General features: G+C 36.3%; 1 pseudogene; it reads left to right on the forward strand.

Moving 5' to 3' along the window:
* The first annotated feature begins 2,985 nt into the window (after positions 1-2,985).
* Positions 2,986-3,486, forward strand: LOC126081681 (transcription factor BTF3-like; annotated as a pseudogene).
* Positions 3,487-7,369: the final 3,883 nt, after the last annotated feature.

A 7,369-nucleotide genomic window follows, 5' to 3' on the forward strand; every position in this document is an offset into this window, starting at 1 on the left:
GCATTGGCCAGGGATCGAACCCAGGTCTCCCGCACAGAAGGCAAGAATTCTGCCACTGGACCATCAGTGCCAGGTCCCGTGACACATTACTCTTTAGTCAACTGTCAAACACTTGAGCCTTGATTAAATTCCATAGTCATTTTTCCCAAACCTGGAGTCAGGCAGAGGAAAGACATCCTATAACCACAGTGGCCAGGCTCTGTGGGCTTCGCTGGTATCCAAGGCCCATTGACATTTTCCTCTCTAATTCTCCTAGTAATTAACTTAAACTCATATCGCAAAGATTTTCAAACATATACAATGTAAACCAAATACTCTCGCGGACCCCAGTCACCTATCACTTGTCTTTAACAACAACCACCTCCCATTCTCGTTTTTACCCACTCAGTACCTCCTTCATGCTCATTTTTAGGTGAAATTATTATACATTGAGAGACACAGATTTTAACCACTCAATTCTATAAATGGCTACACCCATGTAATTCACATACATATAAAGATATAGAACATTTTTACTACACCAGAAAGTTCCCTGTGTCCCTTCGCAATCAAGCCACTCTATACTGAGTAACCAGGGTTTTTATTTTTTCCATCACAGATTAATTTAGCCTGTTCTAGAACTTCATTTAAAGGAATCATGCAGTATGTACTCTTTTGTGTCTAGCTTCTTTCATTCAGTAATTTGTCTGTGAGATTCATCCTCATTATTGGGTATCGCTTCATTCCGTTTCATGGATAAGTATTGTTTCATTTAATAAATTAGTAAAATTTGTTTTTCTACTCTATGGATGGCATTTGAGTTGCTTGGGGCTATTATAAATTTTTAATACATATTATAAATAAAAGCTGTTATGAACCTCTTGTACAAATCTTTTAGTGGACATGTGCACTTATTTTTCTTGGGTAAATATGTAAAGTAGAATAGCTGGGTCTTACAGTAGATATCTCTTTCATTTTATAAGAAATTGACAAAGATGTTTACATATTATTTATACTATTGTGTATTCTCACCCATGGTGTACAAGAATTCCTCAGCAATATTTGGTGTTTTTAGCTTTTTGTTTTGTTTTAAGCCATCCTAGGGGACAGGAAATAGTTTTATTTGCATTACCTTGGTGCTTGATAATGCTGACAACTTTTTCATGTGCTTCTCGCCACTTGTATATTTCACTTTTTGAAGTGTTGGATCAAGTTCTTTGCCCGTTTTTTGTAGGACGGTTTGTCCATTTTTATTGAGTTCTAGGAGTTCTTTATATGTTTCAGATGCATTTCCTTGTCAAGTATATGTTTTGCCAGTATTTTTCACAGTCTGTGTCTTGCCTATTCATTTTTTAATGTCGGAATTGACTCGACAGCCCACGGCAACAGGTTTGGTTTTTTTGTTTGGTTGATGAGTAGGAGTTTTAAAATTGATTAAAGTCTAAGTTTTCAACCTGCTTTTAATTTTTATGGCATTGTATCTATGCTGTTGAAGAGATCTTTGTTTGCTTGATCCTAAGTCTTGAAGACTTTCCTTTCCCATTGGGTTGCTTTGGAGAGTTTATTTTTGGAAAATCAAGTACATGCATAAATGTGGGGCTACATCTGGGTTTTCCTTTCTGTTCCAGTGATAGGCATTTCTCTTCCTATTCCAACATCCCATTGTTATTTTTACTGTTGATTTATAACTGTTGTTGTTAGGTCCTATCTAGTCAGTTCCAACTCATAGCTGTCCTATGTACAACAGAATGAAACACTGCCTGGTCCTGCACCATCCTTACAATCATTGTTATACTTGAGCCCATTGTTGCAGCCACTAGGTTATTCATCTCATTGAGGGTCTTCATCTTTTTCACTGACCCTTTGCTTTACCAAGCATGATGTTTTCTCCAGGGACTGATCCCTCCAGATAACACGTCCAAAGTATGTGAGACGTAGTCTTGCCATCCTTGGATCTAAGGAGCATTCTTGTTGTACTTCTTTCTAGACAGGTTTGTTTGTTCTTTTGGCAGTCTGTGGTATATTCAATATTTGCCAACACCAAAATTCAAAGGCATAAATTCTTTGATTTTTCCTTACTCGTTGTCCAGCTTTCGCATACATATGAGGTGACTGAAAATACCGTGGCTTGGGCAAGGCACACCTTAGTCTTCAAGGTGACATTTTTGCTTTTCAACACTTTAAAGAGGTCTTTTGCAGTAGATTTGCCCAATGAAATGCATCTTTTCATTTCTTAACTGCTGCTTCCATGGGCATTGATTGTGGATCCCAGTAAAATGAAATCCTTGACAACTTCAATGTTTTCTCCATTTACAATGATGTTGCTTCTTTGTCCAGTTGTGGGGATTTTTGTTTTCTTTATGTTGAGGTGGAATCCATACTGAAGGCTGTGGTCTTTGATCTTCATCAGTAAGTGCTTCAAGTCCTCTTCACTTTCAGCAAGCAAGGTTGTGTTATCTGCATATCATAGGTTGTTAATGAGTCCTCCTCCAATCCCGATGCTCCATTCTTCTTCATATAGTCCAGCTTCTCGGATTATTAGCTCAGCATACAGACTGAATAGGTATGGTGAAAGGATACAACCCTGATGCACACCTTTCTTGACTTTAAACCACGCAGTATCTCTTTGTCCTGTTCAAATAACTGCCTTTTTATCTATGTACAGGTTCCTCATGAGCACAATTAAGTGTTCTGGAATTTCAATTCTTAGCAATTTTTTCCATAATTTGTTATGATCCACACAGTCGAACACGTTTGCATAGTCAACGAAACACAGCTAAACACCTTTCTGATATTCTCTGCAATGATATCCCTTGTTCCACATCCTCTGATTCCAGTTTGAATTTCTGGCAGTTTCTTGTAGATGTATTGCTGTCGCTGCTTTTGAATGATCTTCAGCAAAATTTTACTTGTATCTGGCATTCTGGCGTGTGTGCACCTAGTCTCCGTTGATCTGCCAGAGACACCCTGGGCGCCAATCCTAGTCCCCTGCACGGCCCCATTTCTGCTCCGACAAGATGAAAGAAACTATCATGAATCAAGAGAAACTCGCCAAACTGCAGGCACAAATGTGCATTGGTGGAAAAGGAACTGTTTGCAGAAAGAAGAAGGTGGTTTCATAGAACAGCTATAACAGATAATAAAAAAACTTTAGTTCTCCTTAAAGAAATAGGGGTAAACACTATCTCTGGTATTGAAGAGGTGAATATGTTTACAAACCAAGGAACAGTGATCCACTTAAACAATCCCGAAGTTCAGGCATCTCTGGCAGCAAACACTTTCACCACTACCGGCCATGCTGAGACAAAGCAGCTGACAGGAATACTACCCAGCATCTTAAGCCAGCTCAGTGCAGACAGTCTGACTAGTTAAAGAGGACTGGCCCAAGCTCTGCCCAAACAATATGTGGATGGAAAAGCACCACTGGCTGCTGGAGAGGATGATGATGATGAAGTTCCAGGCCTTGTGGGGAATTTTGATGAGGCATCCAAGAGTGAGGCAAACTGATTTAAGTCAACTTCCAAAGGAGATGAAGCTTGAAGAAGTTACTCGGAGCTGCTATTTTATATTATGACTGCTTTTTAAAATTGTTTCATTTATGGATCTGCGAAAATCTAGATATCTAAAATTTTTAAGCCCAAGCCTTTTGGACATTGCAGCTCTTTTCAGTTTTTGCTTACACTTAATTCATTCTTTGCAGCCAATTAAGTGGAACAAGCCTGGGAATAAAATTTGAAACAAAGATTAATTAATAAAGTTCTTTGCCTAGTAAAAAGAAAAGAAAAATTTACTCGTGTGTGATATTAGTGATATTGTTTGACTATTTCCACATTCAGTTGGATCACCTTTCTTGAGAATATGTGGAAATATGGATCTCTTCCATTTGGATGGCCAGGTAGCTGTCTTCCAAATTTCTTGGCATAGACAAATGAGCACTTCCAGTGCTGCATCCATTCGTTGAAACATCCCAGTCGGTATTTTGTCAGTTCCTGGAGCCTTGTTTTTCACCAATGGCTTCAGCCCAGCTTGCACCTCTTCCTTTAGTACCATCAGTTCCTGATCATATGCTACCTCCTGAAATGGTTGAATTTCGACCAATTTGTTTTTGGTATAGTGACTCTGTGTATTCCTTTAATCTTTTTTTTTTTTTTTTTTTGATGCTTCTTGTGTTGTTTAATATTTTCCCAGTAGAATCCTTCAATACTGCAACTTGAGGCCTGAATTTTTTCTTCAGTTTTTTAGCTTGAGAAATGCCAAATGTGTTCTTCTGGATTTATAATACTTTTATTAAAGAAGGTAGTGTAAGTCCTCTAAGTTTGATCTTTTTCAAAATTCTTTTGGCTCTTCTAAGTCCTTTTTGTTACCATATAAATTTTAAAATCAGTTTGTCAATTTCTACCAAACAACAACAAAAAAAGGCTGCTATGATTATAATTTGCATTGTGTTGAATCTATAGTAAAATTTGGGAACAATTGGTACCTTAGATACATCGAGTCATCCATCCTATGACACTATATAGCTCTCTGTTACATCTTCTTTAATTTGTCTCGGCAAGGTTTCATAGTTTTAAATGTAAAAGTCTTGTAAGAATTTTGTTCAATTTATTACTAAGTGTTTTGTGTTTTCTGTTGCTCTACTGCTTGATTTTGTTTAAGTTTTACTATAAATTATTTGGTCTAGAATTTCAAAAATACAATTAATATTTGCATTTTGTGAGCTGTTTAGTTCTTGTGGTTGATTTTTCAGATATCTTAGTATTCTTTATTAAACAATTATGTCATCTCCAACTAGAAATGTTTTTATTTCTTCCTTTCTTATCCTTATGCCTTTTCTCTTTTCTTGTCTTATTACAGTGATCAGTGCTTCCATGGTAATAATACTACAACGTTGAATAAAAGTGATGAGTGTGGGCATTCTTGCCTTGTTCCTGACCTTAGGGTTAAAGCATTCCATTTTACATCATTTAGGATGACAAAACATGTGCTTAGAGCATCTTCTGTTATTCTAAAACGCTCACAGTTTCATCTATTATTGTCAGCAAGTTATCGCACGTTCTGCTTCACTGAGAAAACAAGACTACAAACAAAACTTGATTTTTATCTGTCTTTTCCTGTTACAATGGAAGAGGCTACCATCATGCAATCTAATCCCTGTACTGTGTGATCTATACCTTTTACTTTTTCAAGACAGAGATTCCTGATACACACATTCTATTTTCAGATTGTTTCTCTCAGCCTGTGTTCTCTTCACATTTCCAAATCCTCAAATATCTCTTATATTTAAAAAAAAAAAAAAAATGAGGAAACTATCTCAACCTCTTATCCCCTCCCAGATATATTCTGGATCTTTCTTCTGAATAACACTCATACTTCTTCAAAGTGGTGTCTATGCTCACAACTGCATCCTCTCACCACCTATACATCTCTTCAGACCTGAGTTTTTAATTATTAGTTAAACTTCTGCTATTAGTTCCAAGGTATTTCAGACATAACCACAGTTAAACTGAAGTAATCACATTTATTCAAACTATCCCCTACCAATACACCCTAACTGAAATATTAAAAATGGAAACTTGGAAATATCCTGACATCCTCTTTCTTACTCTCCCTCCCCATATATTCAAGTAATCACTAAGCCATTTAATTACACCTCTTTAATATCTTTCAAATCCCTTCTGACTGTTTCACTATGGACTCTGTTTTCTAGTCCACATTACCAAAAATACCTTTTAACCAGAGGAACCAAGTTTCCTATTCTAAAATCTTTTTTTTTCTTCCTCTTTTATGTCAAAATCTCATTATTTTCAGGATGATAATATGTCTGTTTTCCCCTGAGGCTTGAGAGGTAATATGACAAATTTCTCTCTAAAGAAATGTCTTTCTTTCTTTCTAAAGAAAACATTGTGTGAGAATTCTGGGAGGTCTTCTTAATAAGAAAGATTTCACTCTTCTTCTCCCTTGATGCCAAGGAAGGAGAATATACTATGGCTGGAATTCCAGCTATTGTTGTTGTTAGGGGCTGACTCATAGCAAGTCTACATACAACAGAACAAAACAGTTCCCAATCCTGTACCATCCTCACATTTGTAGCTATATTTAAGCCTATTGTTGCAGCTACTGTTCAATCTTTCTCGTTGAGGGTCTTCCTCTTTTTTGCTGACTTTCTGCTTTACCAAGCATGATGTCCTTCTCCAAGGACTGGCCCCTCCTGCTTTACCAACCATGGAGTTCTTTTCCAGGAATAAGTCCATTCTGCTAACATGTCCAAAGTAGGTGAGATGAAGCCTTCCCATCCTCACTTCTAAGGAGTATTATGTCTGTACTTCTTCCAAGACGAATTGTTTTTTCTTCTGGAAGTCCACGGTATATTCAGTATTCCTCACCAACATAATTTTGCTTTTTTATTATAATACATTAAATTATGGAATAAATATTAAGAATTTCAGGCAGCCATCTTGAATTAAGAAATCAAGAACCGTATTATACCTTGCCAGACCAGGGATCTGGAGATGCCTGAATCTTTGCTGTCTTAATAAAGTTCTCATATAAAGTCTGGAATGTCTATATTTGTATTTCTTTTATGAGCTATAGCAGACCTTTGTGGATTTAGGCCACTATGGTCTGGATCTTCTTTATATATAACTATACCAAATACTAATCATTACATCCCTCAATTCCATGTACCATACTCTACCCAGTATATACCCAGTGCCATACTCTACACCAGAATAATTCGATCATGTCATTCTTCTTATTAAACCCTTTAAGAGGCTTTGCATTACCATAAAATACTATTTCATCTATGAATCAACTTTTCCCAGGTCCCTCAAGGTGGTTTCGAGTGTTCTTCCTCTGTAGTATCAAGGGCCAAGTTTTTATCCCTATCATAGATATTATAACCCTGAGTTAAAGTTTCCTGTTTATCTCTTTATCTCTCAGAGATGTCTTTGAAAGTTACTTTAACTCTCCTCGTTTATACTATAGGACATTCTAGATACTTAATGCATATTTGTTGAATTTTAGGTAGAAATATCAAATGCTCTACTTTTTTATATTCTAATTGGAAATTAGAATGTCATCAGGTCTTTAAATTTTAAAAGAAATTTACTATAAAAGGGTTTAAATGGTTATGGATAAATATATATTTGAATATACAACAGTTTTAGATATATACATATATGACAGCTTACATATTTGAATATATAAATATATATCAGATATTTCGGAACAGAATATTCTAACTTTCAAACATTTGAGTGCAGAGAGCTCTCCACTGTCCTTCAGTAAGGGTATTCTCATTGCATATGCATCCACCTTAACATCTGTGCCATTTTGTTTTGAATGTTTGGTACGGAAATTATTCAACAGGTACCCCAGCTGTCAAAGCCTG

The sequence above is a fragment of the Elephas maximus genome, chromosome 8 (genome assembly GCF_024166365.1).
Source record: "Elephas maximus indicus isolate mEleMax1 chromosome 8, mEleMax1 primary haplotype, whole genome shotgun sequence".
Taxonomy (NCBI): domain Eukaryota; kingdom Metazoa; phylum Chordata; class Mammalia; order Proboscidea; family Elephantidae; genus Elephas; species Elephas maximus.